The sequence below is a fragment of the Zootoca vivipara genome, chromosome 10, assembly GCF_965207765.1.
Source record: "Zootoca vivipara chromosome 10, rZooViv2.hap1.1, whole genome shotgun sequence".
Taxonomy (NCBI): domain Eukaryota; kingdom Metazoa; phylum Chordata; class Lepidosauria; order Squamata; family Lacertidae; genus Zootoca; species Zootoca vivipara.
The window spans coordinates 44027281-44050268 of record NC_142593.1 but is presented as its reverse complement, the minus strand read 5'-3'; the positions used below and the strand labels follow the sequence as shown (position 1 = coordinate 44050268).

Genomic DNA, 22988 nt, shown 5'->3' with positions numbered 1-22988 from the left:
CTGGGAGAGAGTCCCTGCCTGAAATCCTGGGCAGCAGGTGCAAGTCAGTGTGGACAAGTCTGCGCTAGATGGGCCAACAGCCTGACTCTGTAGGTGGCAGCTTTGTATGTATGTGCCTACCTCACAGGGTTGCTGTGGGGATTCAATGCAGAGGGGGGAAACTATGTATACCACCTCGAGCTCCTTGTGGGATAAAACACAATACTGTACAGTAAAATAGTGCTATATCGGTGGCCCAAATGAAATGTAAAGAAACGGAGATGGGCAGGTCCTGCTTTCATTCTGTCCCACGTTGGGCAGAAGATTCCTGCATTGCAGGGGGTTGGACTAACTGACTCTCGGCATCCCTTACAACTCTGCAATTCTACGGCATCGAGTATATATCCCCCCTTTCCCACCCCTCTTAAAAATCAAAACAAAACTGTAAAACAAACTTGAATGTCCACCGTGGAGACCCTTCCTCGATTCGGAATGGGAAAATACAAGCCCTGCAGTCGCAAAGTTCTCTCTCTAGGTGGAGCCCCGAAAAAAGAAAAGGGCGTTAGGGGGGGCAGAAATTATTTTGGACGAGGGAGGGGGGATCCAGGCAAAAAAGAGACGCGCGCTAAGGCGCACCTCCTCCGGGGCTGGGCAGCAACCCGAGCTTGCCAGAACGCAGCGCCCTCCTCCTCCCCGCCTCGCAGCCAGCCCCCCCCCCCGCGCGCCCCGCCGCCCGGAGCAGAAAGTGCCGAGCAGATCCCTTCTTAAAAGAAGCCGCTCCCCTCGGCGGACATAGAGCCCGCCTCTCCCTCCAGGCGCAACTCTCTCCAGGAGAGCGACGCTTTCCAACTCTCCAACAGCAGCGGCGGCTACGGCAATGGGAAGAAGGCGAGGCGGCGGCGGCGGCGGCGGCGGAAGAAGAGGAGGGTGCCTTGCGGGTGACAAGTGAGATCCCGGCAGCCTGGGTCGGGGTACGCGCAGCCAGGGGCGTAGCTGTTTGTCTGCCCTGGCGAGAGCGCAGCGTCCACGAAGACAAGGACTTCTGCGCCTCGCTGGCAAGGAAGGTAAAGGAGGGCGCACGAGGGACGCACTCTTATTCCGGGGTTTCCTTCGCGTCTTCCCCCGTAGGGGGTCGACTTTCTTCGTCCTCCTTCGGCCCCCACGGGAGGCAAGTGGTAATCTGATCTCCGTCGTGGAAGCCTGGCCGAGACTTGGAGGTTGGAGAGACTCTTTCCCCCTGCGCTCTCCGCCTCCGACGATCCCTGTGCTTCCAATCGCGCTCGCTCGCCGGAAGGCAAAGTTTCTTGAGTGCGCAGCGACTTCGCCTTGTCCCAGGTGAACGTGCAAACGAGCGCCTGTTGCTTGCAAACTTCGAAGTTGGGGAGAGCGAAGGGACTGGCGGGCAGGATTCGCTTCCTCGGGCAATGGGAAGTTGGGAGTGTGTGTGCGGGCGCGCGCGCAAGGCCCACTTCTGTAGGGAGAGGCACGGGTTGTTGTTTTTTGAGGGGGGCGGTTGTTCTCAGTAGTTGAGAATTGTAGCAAGCGCCCCCTCCTTCTGAAAGAAAGAGGCGCCCTTTTCCTCCCAGCTTTGACAACTTGAAGCGAGGTCCATGCCGCTTGTTAGTTGGAAATAGAGGTTTCTTTCTGCTTGGACCCCCCCCCCCCGAGAGAAAGCCGTGTCACGTCTGTTGCAACGGGAACAACAAAGGTCTCGTGGCACCTCTTAAGACGTAACACATTTCTGACGGCGGAATCTTTTGTGGACAACAGCGTGCCTCAGCACTCTGATAGTCCACTGTCATAAATGCGGTAGCAGTCCTTAAAGCGCCACAAGTCTCTTCGTGGTAGTTGTTTTGTTTGTTTGGCTTTTCTCCTGACTTCTACGGTACTTTTGCTTGCTTGCTTGTTTAGGGTTTGGGCTGTTGCTTGCTGTTGTAAGACAGAAGAGCTATGCAACAAAGGTAGATTTCGATGGGGGTGCTTAGTTGCATGGCTAACGAGGGCTTTTTCACTGGGCTTAAACTTTTAGACCAGTTTTTGACAAACTAGCTCACTTCACCTGTTGTTCTGGATGGGGTGGGATTTATTGCACCTGATATGAAACTGGCGTCCCTCCACCAACTTTGTATGAATTCTTGTCCACTCTCATCTCCCCCAAATTCAACACACTCTCCATAAGAACACAGAATGCCCAGCCTATCAGAACAGCACCCTTGCAGAATGGCACCCAAGGAGCAAATATCCTTGCAGCTCAACCCAATCCATGTTTCCTTGGACATCATAGAATCGTAGAACTGGGAGGGACACAGAAGGCCATCTAGTCCAAGCACCTGCAATGTAGGACTCTTTTGCCCAACATGGGACTCAAACCCACAACCATGAGATGAAGAGTCTCATGCTCTAAGCGGCTGAGCTATCTGCTTCACTGTGTTCAGAGAGGCTAAGTAAAAGTGCATAGAATCACAACTTTAATGTAGGCACCAATAAAATTTTGAATACTGTACTGATGTTAGCTAGAATGGTATAGCTGCCTGCTTAATTACAGTCTTTCTATCCAGGCATTGTGTCGCTAAGGGTATTCATTTACTCGGCACTATTAAAGATTCCCCGGTAAACTCAAATTAAGTTTCATTGACGGGCTTACAGGTTGCATTGATAGGTAATTGATATGTATGCAGTTGTACTTTACCCATAATTACAATAATTACTCTAGTCTGCTTTCGCACAAATAAGGCTGGTAGGTCACAATCCGGCTAAAGTTCAGCACCGCTGAGGCTGCAAGCCTGTGCACACTTACCTAGGCAGGATTTGTTTCTGAAGAAATGCGAATGGGATTGTGCTGTTGTCCAATAGATTTCGATGGAATGGAGGGAACTAAGCATATAATTAAGGACACAATTATGCACATTGAATGCAGTTTGACTGAATGTGTTGGTAACTACTTCCACACAAATGCACATAGGTTTGTGGTCCATCAACAACAGTGGGGTTTTTGAAGTGCCTACCTTTGGTAGAATCATGCCCATGAAGTCTTTTTAGACCACTGAGAAGGTGGATTTCCCATCTCCATTCAAGATGGTTTATTATAGAAAGTGGAAGATCAAGCCTCTTAATTACACAAGTCAGCGTTTTTCAATACCCGCTCCTGCCCTCTGTAGACATTCCATCCCCAGCACAGGGGGCTGTGCAAATAAAAGGGGTTTCAGGATGGGGGATGGGGGGAAAACAGGCTCTTCCCCTTGTGCAGTGTGTAATTGTTTAGTGAATAATCACGAAGGGAACCTTGGCACAGAGCTATGGTGAGATAAGGAATGGAAGGTTAAGTTACACAGATTTCTGAACCTGGATTCGAAAAAAAAAAATCCTGTGAGTGCACCAGCATTCTAATCTGTGTACACACATTCCTGTTTACTCTGGCTCCAGGGCACTCCCACTGCTGGTGTTCAAAGCAGAGCACATGGTAGATTAGGGGGTGCTGAATTTTCTAGCTGTCAACCTCCCAAAATGAGGGGGTGGGTGGGCTCAAAAGTTGTAACATTACTTGGGAATTCAAAAGATGTTTTGGTTAAATTAAACAATAATTTACTTGTTAGGTAAAACCTGTGCACAATTTCATAGAAATCATTAAAAATGATTGTTGGAGTACTTGCAGTTCTATATTTCTATTATTTATTTATCTGTTTATTATTTAGCATTACCCGACATTTTCAGACGGTAAAATTAAAATGTGTTGGGTTTTCCGAAAGCATCTTCCGTGCTTCTTCATCAGGTGTAGACTTTGCGAGCTAAACGTTGTCCAGTCGCAAAAATAGAAGCAAATTTGAATTCCTCACACCCGAAAACTTATTTTTAAGACCCCCTCAGTGAAGAATTTTGCAAATGTCAACTTTTACCCCCTGAAATGGCATGCCCAATCCATATGTATCCTGTTGTTCCTTGAGAAATACTGCTGTTCGATTTCTAGACGGCTTCCCTCCCACCAGAAAGGACTTGCATGTTACAAGCGTACCGTAGAATATAAAAAATAATAATCCAGAAGTAGAACAATATATGTATACAAGCAGTTAAATGTTACCTGTTCATTAATCAGTCAGGGAAGAAAGATGTACACTGTATATAAAAAGTAAATGACCGAGCAGGAAAACAAATGCAGAGCAAAAAAAATTTAACTACACACCAGGGATAACAGAACAGCACTCATTGTACCTGTGTAGACACTATACCTTTTAAGCACGTTTGAAACACATTTTCCCCTCAAAGAATTCTTTAGTAAACTACTGGGCACTGTAGTTTACTAAAGGTTGCTGGGAATTCTGACTCGGTGAGGGTTAAACTGCACTGCCCAGAATTCTTTGAGGGAAGTAATGTGCTTTGAATGCACTTTAAAATTATGGCGTGGGCACAGCCTTTGGCCAAAGGCTCGCTGAAACAGGCTGGCTTTTAATAACTGGTGAAGTGAAGGCTTCTTTTAAAACGGCGAATATTTATTTATTTACTCAATTTATATCCCACAGGAGCCCAAGGAGGCAAACAAGCACTGAAACAATAAAAATTGAAACAATTCCGATGACTTGGGGAAAAGATTGGTTTAAAAGGCTTGTTGACAGAAGACCTTCAGTAGGTGCTGAAAAGATGGCACCCGTCTAGTTTTCAAGGGGAGGGAAATCTCAAGGATAGGTGCCATCACAGTAAAGGGGCAATTCCTACATTATGCACAAGAAACCTCCTGATAAGATGGTATCAGCAGGAGCCCCCCCCCCCCCCCCGCGTGCAGAGCACAGGCATAGATTGGGAACATAAGGCATGATGGGAATTGTAGTCAACAACATCAAGATGGCCACATGTAGCAAGCTCCCCAAAGGTCTCTGTTTGTGTTCAGAACGCCAGGCTTCATAATCTTCTGTTTACAGAGGTCGGGTAAATTAGTACATGAAAGAAGAGAGAAGAAGGCATCTTCTGTTGAAACTTAAAATTTTAAAAGCTGCCCCCGCTGCCAAGATGCGTTGAAAATGTGATATGTGCCAATTCTGGGCTTGCTTAGCTCCTTGCCTCTTCTAAATGTGAGGCTCTCTGAAATGAGGAAAACAACACATCCCTTGTAGCTGCAACTAGGCTTTCAAAGCTTCATTTTGCTCCAGGAGATCTACACAAAGCACATTTTCAACCTGGGAGGGAGTATAAAACACCCACAGTTGTGAGCGGCGATGTAGCCAGAGAGCTCCTGACCACCCGGTGCTCACTGTCATAAAGAAATGTGGAGAAAGGGATTTCTTTAAACCTCATAATTAAAGAAACAAACTCCACCAAATCTATTCATTTATTCATTTTCTGCATTTATATCCCATGTGCAGAAACCACCTTCTTGACCGTTGGGCCCACTTGATCGCATCACCTATTTCTTTTTTAGATACAATATATTAATTTCATAATAGCAACAACAAAAAACCCATCACAATCAAGAATTTAAATCATACATCTTAATTGACTTCCCTCCACTCCCCCTCTTGGTTCCATTATTTTATACTTATTCATGCACGTCCATAAAGTCTTATATTCTTAACAGTCCATTTTTAAAACCTTATTCACGTTACAAGTGCCCTTTAAAAGTTCAGATAATGTAAAACCTATACACAAAGCTTGCAAGATATGCATTAAACCAGGCTTCCCCAACCTCGGCCCTCCAGATGTTTTGAGATTACAATTCCCATCATCCCTGGCCATTGGTCCTGCTAGCTAGGGATCATGGGAGTTGTAGGCCAAAAACATCTGGAGGACCACGGTTGAGGAAGCCTGCATGAAACATTTCCCCCCTTTTTAAAAGAAAAAACAAACAAAAGGGGGGGGGAATCAATGTCCTTTCTTTCTTGGGTTTCAAATTATCCAGTATGTCTGCATAGTTCATTAGTTTGTTTTGCCAATCTTCTTTTATCTTTTTTGGCGGTGGCTTCTTCCTTCTATGGGGATGTGCTAGTCTTGGCTTGGCATCCAAGAAGAAGACACAACAGGTGTTGTTCTCTTTGTATGACTCGCTGCGCTGTTAGCTGCACCTTGTTACTCTCAGGAAGTGCCAGAAAATAATTGCAATCCTGCTCAAAAGAACTGGCAGGCTATTCAGTCATGTTACAAGGGTATGTTATGTTTACTATACAATATAAACATACTTGTGCCTGCCTGCCTGCCTTCTGCCTCCTCTTGTCATTCCTTCCAGTAAATATTTCTTGGATGAAAATCAATGCCTTCTGAAATGGCACACATTAGGACCCCATCCGCACTATACATTTAAAGCAGTATCATACCACTTAAACAGCCGTGGCTTCCCCCAGAGAATCCTGGGAACTGTAGTTTGCTAAGGGTGCTGAGAGTTGTTAGGAAACCCCTATTCCCCATTGTTTTAGATCATTTTAGGGTGCTTTATTACTGAGTTAATGCATTTTGTGTTGTTTTAAGTTGCCTTGGGGATAGGCTGCAATAACAAAAACAGTAAATGGCTGTTGTTGGTTTTTAAATAGTATTTTGTGTTTGGGTGATGGCTGGATTGCTTCATCGCAGCCACTTTTGATACTTTTGATAAACAATCATCCTGCCTGAATGTCAAGCCCCCAAAGGGGTAATTTAAAGATGTTTTTGTTTAGGCCTCAGTTTTCTCATGCTTTCTGGCAAATAACTGTGTTTAGAGTTGCAGGCTATGCCTGTTTACTGCTTTAAATGCAGAAAAATAACATATTTTTGTGGAATCTAGTACTGCTATTTTGTAGGAAACCTGCTGGGATAAATACATGGGTGAGCAGTTTGTTCCGAAAGTTAACTTTTTTTTGATAATGGTTATTGAGAATTTTAAATTCCTTGTTAGGCTTCCCACCGCAACACTCAACATTGCAGAGGATGCAAGTCTCGTCCCAGCCCACAGCTAAGTGATGGCGCTGAATTAACTGTTGTGCAAAGTGGAGGACAATACACAACCCCACCAAACAGCCTCCATGATTATCTAATGACCTGTGGGGGGTGGTTTATTTATAGCAAAGAAACTCGGGTTGCAATACTGGAAGTAAAGGTAAAGGGACCCCTGACCATTAGGTCCAGTCGTGACCGACTCTGGGGTTGCGCGCTCATCTCGCATTATTGGTACAGCTTCCAGGTCATGTGGCCAGCATGACAAAGCCGCTTCTGGCAAACCAGAGCAGCACACGGAAACGCCGTTTACCTTCCCGCTGTAGCGGTTCCTATTTATCTACTTGCATTTTGACGTGCTTTCGAACTGCTAGGTTGGCATACTGGAAGTAAGCCCCATTAAATACAGTGGGATTTGCTTCTAAGTAAAACTTGCATCGGAATATGACTCAACATTCCTTCTTTGGTCACTGCCATGGGCTCCTTTAAATTTAATTTGGATTTACTTTTGCCATGATTGGTAGATTTTAGATTGGTAGACTTACTAGATTTCTGCAGAAACGGTAAATCTGAGTTCAATGGGAAAATAGCACATGACATTTTGACGAGAACAAAGTTGTGTGCAAGCTACAGATGATGGACACACAAAAAGTTCAAATCAGTGTTTGAAATTCCCAAGGCACCAGGCATGTCCGGTTGTGACCTCATGGAGATTTCTGGATGCCAGGTTGGTGACTGACATCTCCATCTGGCTGGTCCCTTCAGCAGGTAAGCAGAAGGGCTTATTTATTGCATGTATATCCCACTTTTTCCTCCAAGGAGTACATTGTTCACCCCTGGATCCTCAATCTCTCCAACAACCCCACGAAGTAGGGTAAGAGGCTGTGACTGGCCCAAGGCCACCTAGTGATTGGGGATTTGAACCCTGATCTCCCAGGTCCTAGTCCGACGCTCTAACCCAGACATCCCCAAACTGCAGCCCTCCAGATGTTTTGGCCTAGAACTCCCATGGTCCCTAGCTAACAGGACCAGTGGTCAGGGAAGATGGGAATTGTAGTCCAAAACATCTGGAGGGCCAAAGTTTGGGGGTGCCTGCTCTAACCACTACACCACACTGGCTTCCTGGAGAACTTCTGCTATAGGACAGCTATATAAATAAATATGGGGAAAACAAAATGTCAATAAGAGAAGGATCTGAACTACTTTCCTTGAAGCTTGAATGTGTTTTATTATGGACTAGCTGGCCCTGCACGTGCTGCTGTGCTGTGAAATGGAGAGTAATAGCCCCCCTTCAGATCCCCCTGAGCCTCAGAGTCCCCCTGAGTCGAGGCGAGATACTGTAAAGAGGGCAGGTTTCATCCCTGTGTCTCCCCCCACCCTGTTCTGACCCGTTACGTATCCCTGCCCCCTATTCGGCCCCCCATCCCCCCCAGGCAGGCCCCTACCTCCACTTGGCAATGTTGGGCCTTGTTGCTGGCAAAGGCCTGTTTTCAGTTGGTTTGGTCTTCAACACCTCTGCCGGGTGGATGTATGTGAGTGGTGGATCTCTTGGTGGCGGCGGGGTTTGTGGGTGTGGTGTAGATTTCACAGGAAGGGAGGGGGTGTACTGTGGGAGGAAATCCACTCGAGGGCGCTGTTTTACTTTGTTGAAAAAGAGGTTTGTACCTCCGGAGGTGTGAGATTTGAGGGATTTTTTTTCCTAACAACGCTCGGGGAGTGGCCTGGATCGTTGTGTCAAAATTTCAGGACGATCGGTCAAGCGGTTATGGAGAAAAGTGGATCCCGCACTTTCACAATTTTTACATTTATATATACAGTGGTGCCTCGCTAGACGAATGCCCTGTAAGACGAATTTTCCGCTATACGAATAGGTTTTGCGATCGGAGGTTGCATCGCAAGACGATGAGTTTTTTTATGGCCACTGCTTCGTCTTGCGAAGTGTGGTCATAAAAACCTCCGATTGCAAAACCTAAAGGGGCATTCGTCTAGCAAAGGGGAACGAGCTGCAGCACAGGAAGAAGGCAAAGGAAGACCAGCTGAGAAGCGCTGACAGCTGTCACCGCCTCTCAGCTGATCTTCCTTTCCCTTCTTCCGGCAGCTGCAGTTCGTTCCCCTTTGTGTTCCGCTGGTCTCTGCCGGTGAGGGGCAACCGGCAGAGACCAGCGGAACACAAAGGGCTGTAGCGCGGGAAGAAGCGGGGGAGAAGTGGAGGAACTGCTTGGGGTCTGGCCTGACGACAGCGGCAAGAAGGGGAGGACCCCTTCTTGCCGCTATCGCCACCAGACCCCAGCCAAAGGCAGTTAGCAGCGGGGGGTTTTCGCCGCTTGCGTTCCCCTAAGGGGGAGGCAAACGACGAAAAACCCCCGCCGCCTCCCGCCTGCCTCCCCCGACACTCTGCTTTCTCAGGGAACGCAAGCGGGCGGGCTAGGTGTCCCTCGCTTGCGTTCCCTGAGAAAGCCGGGTGCCTTCTCAGGGAACGCAAGCGGGGGACACCTAGCCCGCCCGCTTGCTTTCCCTGAGAAAGTCGCAGCGCAAAGCCGGCATGGGGTGCAGTTTCGGAGGCTTCCGAGGCTGCACCCCATGCCGGCTTTGCGCTGTGAGAAGCGGCAACGGGAGAAGCTTCCCCGCATCCCGTCCGACACACAGTGGGGATCGTAGGGGCTTGAGAAGCCCCTACGATCCCCGTTGTGTGTCAGACGGGATGTGGGGGGAACGCAGGATTTCTCCTGCGTCCCCCCACCATCCCGCCTGTCACACAGCGGGGATCGTAGGGGCTTCTCAAGCCTCTACGATCCCCACTGTGTATCGGGGGAGGCAGGCAAGATGCGGCGGCGGGGGAACGTCTTCCCCCGCCGCCGCTTCTCGCCGGCTTGGGGCTTGGCAGAGGTGGGGGAAAGGCGCAGGATCGTCCCTTCGCCTTTCCCCCACCCCGCCCGACAGAGCCGGATCCGACGAAGCTTCTGAAGCTTCGTCCGATCCGGCTTTGTCGTTGGCAGCAGCGGCGCTTGCTCTCTTGGCTCGGGGAAGCGCCTTCCCCGAGCCAAGAGAACAAGCGCCGCCGCTGCCACCAGTTCCCCCCAGCCCATAGGAATGCATTAATTGACTTTTAATGCATTCCCATGGAAAACGGTGCCTCGCTAGACAAAATTTTCGTAGGACGAATTGAGTCCTGGAACGAATTAATTTCGTCTAGCGAGGCACCACTGTATATAGATTGTATAGTTGATGTTGCAATGCGTTGTAAACCACTTTGAGATTGTTTCTTTAAAATATAAATAGTTAACAAATAGTAATAAATAATAGCAATAGTAATAAAAATAATAGTATTTAAGAAAATGGAAAAAGGTGCCTAGACATTCTGTTGTAGCAACTGTAACCTAGGCTTAAGGTGCCATTGGTCAATTAGCTTTATATATGAATTTCTAACACTGGTTCATATTCACGAAAAGAAAAGAACTGCTCTGTTTATATATCCAAAGTATTTATCAAGATAGAATCCATAATATGTAAAAATGCATCTGTGGTGGAAGAAGGAATAGGTGGAAGAAAAGAAGAAACAGTAGTCCTCTTATCAGCAGAGCTTTTTTTTCCTTTAAAGAAGCTGTCCACATGATGCTGACACAGAACTCCACATATACCGGTACACTCTGCAAAAGAAGGGAAGAACGCTACCCCCTTCTCCCCACCCCTCCACCTCCCTCCCCCCCAACTCGCAATGCCTACAATAGCAATATCTCACACCAAATGTAACTGACCTGTAGAAAAGACAGTGTGAACTGAAAACAGAGATGCCATATGTATCTTTGTTGTCCGTGAAATTTCTGCTAATCAAGTAGAGTCCAAAGTATGCAGGCGAGATTAGATTCCACCCAGTAATTGCATCATGCGGCTGCCAGTTTATCCTGCTTGGGCGCTGGAAAGCTGCACAGTAAGAGGTTACTGGTACGAAACATTACGTAGGCTTCCCTCTGCCTGCCTTCCTCCCTCTGCCTAGTGTCAGCTGTTTCCACCCTCTTAAGCTTTGCACAGTGCACTGTATAAAGGTAAAGGGCCCCCTGACCATCAGGTCCAGTCGTGTCCGACTCTGGTGTTGCGGCGCTCATCTCGCTCTATAGGCTGAGGGAGCCGGCGTTTGTCCGCAGACAGCTTCCGGGTCATGTGGCCAGCATGACAAAGCTGCTTCTGGCGAATCAGAGCAGTGCATGGAAACGCCGTTTACCTTCCCGCCGGAGCGGTCCCTATTTATCTACTTGCACTTTGACATGCTTTTGAACTGCTAGGTTGGCAGGAGCTGGGATCAAGCAACGAGAGCTCACCCCGTTGCAGGGATTCGAACCGCCGACCTTCTGATCAGCAAGCCCTAGGCTCTGGTTTAACCCACAGCGCCACAGTGCCAGCTGTTTCCACCCTCTTAAGCTTTGCACAGTGTACACTCTCTCTCTGTGTGTATGTATATATGTATATATATATATATATATATATATATATATATGACCCAATAATAAGCTTGGCATTCTTTGCATGAAAGATAAAATAGCAAAGATTTAAAGCTGAACTGGGAATGTGATTGGTTTGATGATCTGGAGGGTGGGGAGAGAGAAGGAAGGGAACCTCACCTTCTTTGCTGTATTCAACAGGAGTCTGAGCTCTAGGAGGTTTTAGTGCGGCTGACTTCCAACTAAGTTAGCTTACTTCAGGCTGCGGGACACTAGAGTCAGCTACGGATACTCATTCCTTTGGGAATCATCACAGAAAGCATCAGCAAGAAGCTTCTTAACATAGAATATGAAGCTTCCCCCAGGCAGGAGGACCTTGTTAGGGTGCCAGGGGTAGAGCATCTGAAGGTTCTGGGTTCAATCCCTAGCATGTCCAGGTAAGACCCTGGAGAGCCTCTGCCAGATAGTCTGCATAGAATCTGTAGATAAGCTAATACTGAGCTAGACGTGCTGGGGGTTTTAATGAGTGGTTTGTAAGGAGTTATCCCAAAAGGCAGCTTTAATAAAACAAACAAATGCTTTGATTCGGCATAGGATAGCTTCCTAAGCCTGAGCCTGCCTCTGGCTGGCATGGATTGTAAAATATGCATGTAAAAACTTGTGCAAGTGTGCCATGACCGAAACTGCAGGTAGCGCTAGCTGCATGATTAGCAATCACATCGTATTCTTTTTACAAAATGAAATACCAGTTGCATGGAGGGGGTAGTCGTCTGCACTGCAGCACTCAGGAAGGTGAAGTTTAAGCTTTGTTTTGCCGACTGGTTTCAGTAAGAATTATCCTCCCACCTGGTGTGACAGTTACCATTTAGTTAAGGGGGAAAGCACTCTCTGTCTCCAGTTGTGTGTGGTTAGGTCAGGCATCCCCAAACTGTGGCCCTCCAGATGTTTTGGCCTACAACTCCCATGATCCCTAGCTAACAGGACCAGTGGTCGGGGAAGATGGGAATTGTAGTCCAAAACATCTGGAGGGCTGAAGTTGGGGATGCCTGGGTTAGGTCTTTAGATACAGCAAAGGACGTCTAAGGATGAGGAATGTTGCCTGCTTGGCCAGAAAAGAAGCATCTCACTGCCCACGATGGCTACACCAGAGCCATCTGGTATGCAGGAATACCCATTCAGTTTTTTAGCCTAAAAACAATGTGCATCTGCAGCATAGCAAAGTGTAGTTGTGCCTGTCCTTCGGGAAATCTTTCATTTGTGTGTGTGTGTGTGTGTGTGTGCTCTTTTAATCATCCCAGAGCAAACACAGTGTTACGAAGTTTTTGTGTGTGTGGTGTGGGTAAGTAGGCTGTATGCAGAGACCCTCCTAAACTCTGGATCCATCAAGTCTTAAAAAATAAGCCAGGCTAGCTTCCTGATGAGATGATCGCCTGGGTGATGGGCCACAAAGGGAAACAAATGGGTGGGGTTTGGTAGAAGAAATGGCCAGAGTTGAGCGAGTTGAGCTTAGAAGCTGGATGCCAAAGCTGAAGGGTGGATTGGAAGAGAGGGCGAGCCATTCCGGATTTCTCCTGGAATACTAGACTGTGGCTATGGGAGAAGCAGGACTTTCTTGGGGTGTTGATGCTGTGAGTCCCCCCATCATAGGCTCAGATTGTATATACAGTGGTGCCTCGACTTGTGAATATAATCCGTTCCGAAGGCACCTTTGTAGGTCGAAAAATTCATAAGTTGAAAAGCGCCATTGGAAATGCGATTTCCCATAGGAATGCATTGGAAATGGAAAAATCCGTAAGTCGAAGCAACCCAATCTAAAAATTCGTAAGTTGAAAAAACCCTATCTAAAACCGCCGCGTTTTCCGTTCGGATGTCAAGAAATTCGTAAGCGTGCGGCCATTTGCCCCATTCGTAAGTCGAAAAATTCGGTTGTCGAGTCGTTCATAAGTCGAGGTACTGCTGTATGTGTAAATAAACCATATATCATAAAAGCACCACAATCACTGCTGTGCCTCATTCTTGAAAAGAAACATGAACCCTGGGCAAGCATCTGGAACCCCTGGAATCTCACACCGCTTAGAACTTGGGGTGGTGTGCAGCAATGTTTTAGGAAATGCACGAAAGCCAGAGAGACAGAAATCTGACTTTTATCTCCAGGCAAGTGGCAAAACACTCAATATTTCAGAAGATTCTGGGCAGGTTCCAGCAGCGAGGTTAGAATGGCACTGCAGAGTTGCCTGTGGCAATCCGTCTTGCTGATTCACATCAAGACTGCAAACTAAGGCTTTGCTTGGCTCTCTGTCAGTAAAGTATCCCCATAGTGCTTACCAGGCAATTAGGGTAATAACTGTGAGGTCTGGGCTAAGCTGTCCACTGCACCCCACCTTCAGTCCTAACTGTTGTTTATAAGACTTAGCAAAGATAAATATGATCTGGTCCAGAGCTCTGATTGGGCAACTGCGGGGCTGGTCCCTGCGGTCTGTTGCAAAACGAGAATGTTCTCTCCCCAGTCCCTGACATTGTCACATTAGCAAACCCTGCCAATACGAGCAATAATGAATCCAGTTTCTGAAATACTTGGAAAAGGATATTGACATTTGGGTACATGGGGTCATTGTTCTCATTAAGTGCAATCATGTTGCAGAGCTGCCTCTCTGCTTCACATTGGCCATTTGTTCTCTTTTCTGTCAGAGGGACGTTGTTGGGTTTGGCCTTGCTTCCTACCCCCCTGGGAAAGCGGTTCTAATCTAAATGGTGCAAAAGGATGAGCAGCCTCTTTGGGCGGAAGGCAGTGGAGGCATAAGGAAGGATGGGTGGCCTAGGACTTTTAAAAGCATGGCAAGTGGTTTCTAGAACAGGTTGGGAGCTGTGGCCAGATCCGGGCCTGGACATTGTGCTGTATTGTGCCAGGTTAGACCATGGGCCAGTATTGTCTGCTGTGAGGCCCCACCTTCACCATACATTTAAAGCAGCATCACATCACTTCAAACAATCATGGCTTCCCTCAGAGAATCCTGGTTTGTTAAGAGTACTGAGAGTTCTTAGGAGACCCTTATTCCCCTCACAAAGCTACAGTTTTCAAGAGTTCCTTGGGAAAGGGATCAATTGTTAATCCACTCTGCGAGGGGAATAGGGGTCTTCTAACATCTCTCAGCACTCTTAACCAGGCATCCCCAAACTTTGGCCCTCCAGATATTTTGGACTACAATTCCCATCATCCCTGACCACTAGTCCTGTTAGCTAGGGATCATGGGAGTTGTAGGCCAAAACATCTGGAGGGCCGCAGTTTGGGGATGCCTGCTCTTAACAAACTATAGTTCCCAGCATTCTTTGGGAGTGACACCATGACTGTTCAAAGTGATTTGACAGTGTGGCCTGAATGACAGAGCTGCTTTCCAGAGTCTCAGGCAGAGATATTTCCCCATCACCTTCCATCCTGTCTTTCTGGATATGCCAGTGATTGAACCAAGGGCCTTCTGTTTACAGGGCATGTACTATACCATTGACCTACGGCCGTTCCCAAGCATTTTGACTCCAACCTCAGGTTTCTCCTATTAGATGCTAGAGCTGAAGGAGCTGAAACTGCTGCCAGAAAAGTTCTTCTCTGTTGACAAGACAGGGGCAGAAGTCCAGTCATAGACATGATGTGGATTTTACAGGAAAATTTGGGATTGGCTCAATTTGCATAGGAAAAGATCAAGTTTGTATCTGAAAATGTCTTGGTGCCCTAATTTAGCATGTTTGCTTGACTTATTTTTAGTAAACAAAGCTAAAAGCTTTGGAGCTGTCAAGCTTAACTAATATGTTCAATTGGCATCCATTTATCGCTACTAATGAAGGTTGGTGACTGAATTCCCCCCCCCACAAAAAAAAACTCCCCACCACTGCAGCCATTTCCATCCTTTATGATCAGAGTCGTGGTTAACCTGTTTACACACTGGTGGCATTTTACACCAATACATTTGTGCTCAAAGTGGTATGCATAATATAGTCTAAAGAGAATAATATCACAATGACCATAATATAACAATTAAAGTTGCAATATTGACTGCTAGACCCAACAATTAACATTTCATTTAACACTGGGTTTTGTTGCATTTCGATTTCCTTGACTGCTAGAATGGCAGTGTTTCATGGCCCCTGGAGAAGCTAAGGGCCAAAAGGGACATCTCTGGGTTTCCGAATGTGTAAGGCTGCAGCCTACTCATCGTCACAGGTCACTGTCAACATTTAATAGCTATATTCAGTTTGCAGTTATGTAGAGACTGAAGTTTATTTTCGTGAGCGCTGCTATTTCCCAGTGTGGAGGATTCTGTTTTCGATTATCAATCGCCTCATCCAATGCCTGTGGTAGACATAAAGGTCATTTCTTAATGGAATTTTACCAGACAAACCTTACAGGAAGTGTGTGTGTGTGTGTGTGTGTGTGTGTGTGTGTGTGTGTGTGTGTGAGAGAGAGAGAGAGAGAGAGAGAGAGACTGTTTATGAACCTATAAACAAATGGCCAAATTAAATATCAGGCTGAAGTGGTCAGAAAGCAAAACCACCAAGTCCGATGAGAACAGAAAGGCAAAGAAGTGCTTGAGCGAGTTTCAAAAGCACCTGAAGGTTCTGAGGGCGTACAGCTGGTGCACCCGTTTGAAATGCACTTGCATGAAAAGCCACTCAGATCTGGCTAGAAGATGAAAGGTATACAAAATCTATATCCCTCTAATAGAAAACTCAAGTAGTGAGTCGTGACAGTATTGGAGCCAAATGGGGCTACTGAGGGTGGCATCAAGCATCTGAGCTGGCAGCATGTTCTGGATCAGGGCCCCACAGATGCTTTGTCTTCAAAGTAAAAGTGGCCATTTTTAAGCCTACTTAAAAACAAAAGTGTTTATTGTTTTTGTTTATTGTTGCAGGTACTACTTGTACCATAAATAAGAAGTAAACAGTGCTATGGCGTTGGGGGGCAAAGGCGGCAGCTCTACTTTATATCCTAAAGCATATTGGGTAAAATCCTGACCAGAATCAACAAAGTCCTGACTTTTGACTTGAAGTGAGACGTCGTTTCTCTCCTAATGCACAGAGGGTGGGGGTGGGGAGCCAAAAATCAATTGAGACAGATAATATTTGCCCAAATCTGCAATCTAGCAACTATCCATTATTCATAGCAGGCAAATTTTTAAAAATGCTTTCCCAAAAAGTAATTGGTATTGTTCCCACAAATATCCCACTCCTTAATGCATGGGAATCTTCTTTACACTAAGTCAGACCATTCCTTTAACTAGCTCAGGATTGCCTACAGCAGGCATCCCCAAACTTCGGCCCTCCAGATGTTTTGGACTACAATTCCCATCTTCCCCAACCACTGGTCCTGTCAGCTAGGGATCATGGGAGTTGTAGGCCAAAACATCTGGAGGGCCGCAGTTTGGGGATGCCTGGCCTACAGTGATTGACAGCTCTTGCCCAGGTTCTGGGCAATTGAATCTAGGGATTGAAAGCTAGGGGTTGAATCTGGGACCTTCTGCACTCGCAGGGGCCAACCAGATGCCCATGGGAGGTCCAGAAGCAGGACCTGAGTGCCCAGCACTCCTTGTTATTCCCGGCACCTGGCATTCAGAGGCATACTGCCTTCAATGGTGGAAGTAGAACCTGCCCATTGTGCCCAGCAGCCGTGTCACTCTCTACTCCCGAATGTCTTCAGTGTTCTAAGGGATTTGCCAGGGATGTGATAAGCACACTTCTTAACCACACATCTGTTACATTAGCAACACACCCTACACTTGTATATGTTTTTAAGCATGGGGTGGTACTTGGAGCAGACCTATTGAAATTAATGGACCTAATGCAGTCACGTTCATTCATTTCAGCCTCTTATGAATAAGACTTAGCTGACTACCACCCGTAACCAACCCTGTGCAAGGATTTTCACTTGTGCAATTGGGACTTTCCTCCCTCTTCTCCCCTTGCGTGGTCCCAAAATTGACTGGGGGGGGGGAGAACTGTTGGGATGATTTTCACCCCACCCTACCTAGAACAGTATGTAGAGGGGGCATTGTTCCATCTGGCAAACTAAAATGCTTGCGGAGACAACTGAAAGTTGCGGATGCAGTGTTGTATTCCACCCGTTATATCTTTTATCTTACTTAATGCACATCCTGGATGATCTGATTTTAGTGACTAGCAGTCTCATCATTTTAACTAAGATCTTTTTATTTTGTTTTTCTACATTCATGTAGCTTACATCCATCTTTCTTTCTTTCTTTCTTTCTTTCTTTCTTTCTTTCTTTCTTTCTTTCTTTCTTTCTTTCTTTCTTTCTACCAACCCTCAAAATATTACTAGCCATTTCTGGCTTGAGACAGGCGTTGCATTCATCCACTATCTGTTTTGCAGAAATGCCTGTCTTCCTTTTTTAAAGAGAAAATAAATAAATAAATAAGATGAGAAGCCAATCATGGACAACCTTTTCACTTTCTAAATTTCAACCTAGTAAAGCTCATCTCAAAAATGTCATGAACACGGAATATGTCTTCCCCCGCTTTTACACTTGATGTCTCTCTTTAAAAAAGAGAGAGAGAGAGAGAGATGCTGTGATGGAGGACGAGATGAAAAAACACCATTTCAAGAGCTGGAGCAAAAGTTCAACATCTTTATCAATGACTTGGATGATGGGCTTGAGGGAATCCTGAGCAAGTTTGCAGATGACACCAAGTTGGGAGGGGTGGCTAACACCCCAGAGGACAGGATCACACTTCAGAATGACCTTAACAGATTAGACAACTGGGCCAAAGCAAACAAGATGAATTTTAACAAGGAGAAATGTAAAGTGCTACACTTGGGCAAAAAAAATGAAAGGCACAGATACAGGATGGGAGACACCTGGCTTGAGAGCAGTACATGTGAAAAGGATCTAGGAGTTTTGGTTGACCACAAACTTGACATGAGTCAGCAGTGTGATGCAGCAGCTAAAAAAGCCAATGCAATTCTGGGCTGCATCAATAGGAGTATAGCATCTAGATCAAGGGAAGTAATAGTACCACTGTATTCTGCTCTGGTCAGACCTCACCTGGAGTATTGTGTCCAGTTCTGGGCACCACAGTTCAAGAAGGATACTGATAAGCTGGAACGTGTCCAGAAGAGGGCAACCAAAATGGTCAAAGGCCTGGAAACGATGCCTTATGAGGAACGGCTTAGGGAGCTGGGTATGTTTAGCCTGGAGAAGAGAAGGTTAAGGGGTGATATGATAACCATGTTCAAATATATAAAAGGATGTCATATAAAGGAGGGAGAAAGGTTGTTTTCTGCTGCTCCAGAGAAGCGGACACGGAGCAACGGATTCAAACTACAAGAAAGAAAATTCCACCTAAACATTAGGAAGAACTTCCTGACAGTAAGAGCTGTTCGGCAGTGGAATTTGCTGCCAAGGAGTGTGGTGGAGTCTCCTTCTTTGGAGGTCTTTAAGCAGAGGCTTGACAGCCATCTGTCAGGAATGCTTTGATGGTGTTTCCTGCTTGGCAGGGGGTTGGACTGGATGGCCCTTGTGGTCTCTTCCAACTCTATGATTCTATGATTCTATGATTCTATGATTCTATTATCAATGATGGCAACAGAAAGAGGGCACCTCAAGGCAAAAAGGACAGGGAGATGGTAACCTGCTTTGAATCCACTTAGCTGAGAAGCAGAGTTGAGCTTTGCGTAGGAAGGAAGGGGCATAAATGATCTTGTTCATCTCGTCTCAAAGCTGCATATTGAGGCAATGAGTGTTGTTCTTTCTTGAGGATTAGGCGGAAGAGCTCATTTTCATGAGCAAGCAAACACTTGCATTTACATAGGCAATTGTGTTGCTAGAATCATAATGCGTTTTGGCTCCTTAATGACTAGAAGATTTGTTATGGTATATCACACAGTAAGTCTGCCTGTCCTTAGGATACTGCAAGGTTGCGTGCATTTTAACATGTGTACATGTATGCTTAGTGGCGGAGCTCAGCTCGGGTCGCATCTCCCTATAGGGCTGGGGAAGCCTGAACACTGGAAATTTGCTGCCAGTCATGGAAAGACAGTATTGAGCTACATGGGCCAAATATATGGTTCTGTACAAGGCCTCTTCCTTTTCCCCTTTGTGCTGTCAACTGTCTCTCTGGAGCATTTTTCAGCCTACAACATGGGTTCCAGTGAATCCTGCTTAATATTTTTTTCTGATGCGTAACTGTACTATACCTTCTGGCGGTTCCCTCGCTGCGAGAAGCCAAGTTAAAGGGAACCAGGCAGAGGGCCTTCTCGGTAGTGGCACCCGCCCTGTGGAACGCCCTCCCACCAGATGTCAAAGAGAAAAGCAACTGCCAGATTTTTAGAAGACATCTGAAGGCAGCCCTGTTTAGGGAAGCTTTTAATGTTTGACGGACTATTGTATGTTAACATTTTGTTGGAAGCCGCCCAGAGTGGCTGAGGAAAACCAGCCAGAGGGGCGGGGTATTAATAATAATAATAACAACAACAACAACTAGTCTCCTGCAGCAAAAAACAGCATTCCCTGTGTTTTAGGTTTCCATTTCATTGCAATACATCAAAAGGTTTGATGCTATCTCTTGCAGACAGAGCAGAGAGAGAAGGTTTTTTTTTAGCATATTATATATAGTGTTAACTGGCTTACCACTGGCTGGAGGTCTTGAGTTAACAACAACTGTTTTTGTGAATAACCATGGTTCATGGCATAATTATCAAGGCATGTACAGCAGTGTATATATAAGCTAGGCGCCAAATGGTTCCTTAAACCAGGGTTACAGTGCCAAAACAGAATCCTTGGTTGTCATTTTTGGGCCAGACAAGCTCTAAAGTCGTATTTTTCAACAGGACTTCTTGGTTCCTTAAATTCATTCTGATTGTGCAGATAAACTATAATGGATGGAATTCTACAAAATGTGTTGCTAGTGTGTGAAATCAGTTGAGATATGAAAATCCCCAGACGTGTACGTTCAGAAAAGGGCTGGGATCCAGAAAACAGGACACCGTGTAAGGTGAAGGCCAAGCTAATGTTTGTTTATGCAAAGCTGACTGCGGCGATCAATAACCATGTTTCAAAGGAACTTTAAAAAGAGGTCTAGTCAATAGGCATTGTGTTAAGTTGGGACCCGGGTGGCGCTGTGGATGGCTATTAGCCATCAAGAGACTTGTCTTCTGTGAATTTGTCTGATCCTCTTTTAAAGCCATCCAAGTTGGTGGACATCGCTGTCTCCCTCTCCACAGTTTAGCTATGGGTTGCAGTTGAATCTTGTGTCACCTTAAAGCATGGGTAGGCAAACTAAGGCCCAGGGGCTGGATCTGGCCCAATTACCTTCTCAATTCGGCCCTTAGACAATCTGGGAATCAATGTGTTTTTACATGAGTAGAATGTGTGCTTTTATTTAAAATGCATCTCTGGCTTACTTGTGCGGTATAGGAATTCGTTCATCCCCCCCCCCCAAAAAAATAGTCCGCGCCACCCACAAGGTCTGAGGGACAGTGGACTGGCCCCTTGCTGAAAAAGTTTGCTGACCCCTACCTTAAAGATTCATCATCAGATATTTATTATGGTCATAGACCAGCACAATTAGGCTGGGGTACAATCATTTAGAATCTGTAAAACGTTTTGGAAAGCTAAAAAGTATTAAAACAGAATGTGTTGCTAGTGTGTGAAATCAGTTGAGATATGAAAATCCCCAGACGTGAAGGTATATTTGAAGTACTATAAAAGAATCTAAGGGTTGGGAGCACTAAACGGAAGTGGAAGAGCATAAAAGAGTATATAAAAGACTATAACTATCAATTTAGAGAGCACAGTGATGTGAGTGTTAATTAAATCTAGTTTGTGGCAGAAGTCATCATCTGATGAATTTTGAATGCTGCTGGCAACGTTTTTGAATCTGGCAACTCTGTGTGTGAGTGTGAGTGTGTTGTTTTCTGGTGCAGTGAAGTCAGGGAGAAATTAAACAGCAAATAAAACAGAGGAATAAGACAGGGTCCAGTCCTTCAGATCAAAGAAAGCCTGAGGGAAAAGCAGATTTGCCAAGCAGATGCCCTCAAGATGTTGTGTGGCAGCAGTTTCCATCAGCCACCCACAAGTGTTCTAGCTGGGGCTGGTGGGGGCTGTCGTCCAACAACATCTTGAGGGCACCTGTTTGTCAAAGACTGCCTTAAAGGATCAGGTTTGCTCTTCAAGCCTGGCATCCTGGTTCTGGCACGATTGATACATGATGGTTGAGGAGAAAAAGCATTTCCTAACCAGAATTTTTATATCTCCAGAGCCTTGTGCAAACATCAAATAATGAGTTGCTAGTGAATTCTTACCTAGTCACCTCCGCTCTTCTGGGAATGGGCTATGCGAATGCTCTACCCATCCTTCTTGTAGTCAATAAATTTTCAGAAGCTGGCATCCCTGTGAATTTATTCTGCTGTCAGCTTGATGGATGGATGGAGCCTTGCTAGCCCTGAGTTCTTTCCCTTTTCAGACTCTTAATTGTAGTGATCTTGGAGCAGCAAAAGGTCTCGCGAAAAACGTTGGATCCATTACAGGAAGAGAGGGACACGCGTTACTTTTCTATCCTAGTCTTCCTCCAAGGAACTCAGAGCCCCAAGGATGTATTTATTTACAGTGGTACCTTGGTTCGTTCCGAAAGTCCGTTCCAAAACCAGAGCGTTCCAAAACTGAGGCACGCTTTCCCATAGAAGGTAATGCAAAATGGATTAATCTGCTCTAGACTTTTAAAAACAACTCCTAAAACAGCAATTTAACATGAATTTTAGTATCTAACAAGACCATTGATCCATAAAATGAAAACATAAACAATGTACTGCAGTCACACAAACCATCAACCAGTAGCTGAACTGGGTTACACACAGTCGCAAAAACAAAACAAAAAGAGCCGCAAAAACAAAACCGCAAAATAAATAGCAAAAACAGACAGACCTCAGCGTAACACTCAAAACGGAAGTGTGGCACTCAAAACGGAGGACGTTTGGCTTCCAAAAAAACGTTTGCAAACCAGAAGACTTCCTTCCGGGTTTGCAGTGTTTGGGTTCCAAGTTGTTTGAGTACCAAGGCATTTGAGAACCAAGGTACCATTGTATTGCCTAAGTGGAGATATGACCCTTGATCTACTCCTGAAATAAACCCAATAATAAATGGAGCCAGAACCAACGGCAGGCAGAGCCCATTATTACTCCCTTGACTCATACCCACCTCCCTGCTACGTTCTGCAAGGGCAATGCTAAGCTTAAGGAGGAAGAAGCTCAACGGGCAGTGCCATGCTCTCGACTGGTTGTAAGTAAGAAGACAGGTAAACTGAAGTAGGACTGAGGTTGGTGGGGCAATGCCCCATTTGCCCAAATGGGTCCGCCTCTGCTGAAATCCTCTTCTTTTTCCAAAATAAAAAAACCCCAAAAACAAGAACCACTTGGAAGAAGCATCTTCCAAGCCCTTGCATGTTCAAAATCCATTGGGAATTATTGCTGGGCAATAAAATATTAGGAAGGAACATAGGTTATACAAGGGTTCGCCAATGTTGTGCCAGCCAGATGTTGGTAAGACAACACCTCCCATCACCTCTGACCTTTGGCACTGCTGGCTGGGGCTGATGGGAGGTGAAGTCTCCCAACTACTGCGCTTGCTACCCGTGGCAGGCATAGCTGCCAAGTCTCCCGTATTCCCCGGGAAATCCCCGTTTTTC

At 46.0% G+C, this 22988-nt stretch overlaps 1 protein-coding gene across 2 annotated transcripts in view; it reads left to right on the top strand.

The window, feature by feature from the left end:
• Positions 1 to 726: 726 nt before the first annotated feature.
• Positions 727 to 22988, top strand: part of GHR (growth hormone receptor) — a 120589-nt gene continuing 98327 nt past the window's right edge. The window contains exon 1 of one of the 2 annotated variants that reach the window (XM_035100740.3): positions 727 to 1043. The gene's annotated coding sequence lies outside the window, so the exon portion shown is untranslated. The remainder of the gene's footprint in view (positions 1044 to 22988) is intronic. The other variant, XM_035100741.3, reaches the window with a different exon arrangement.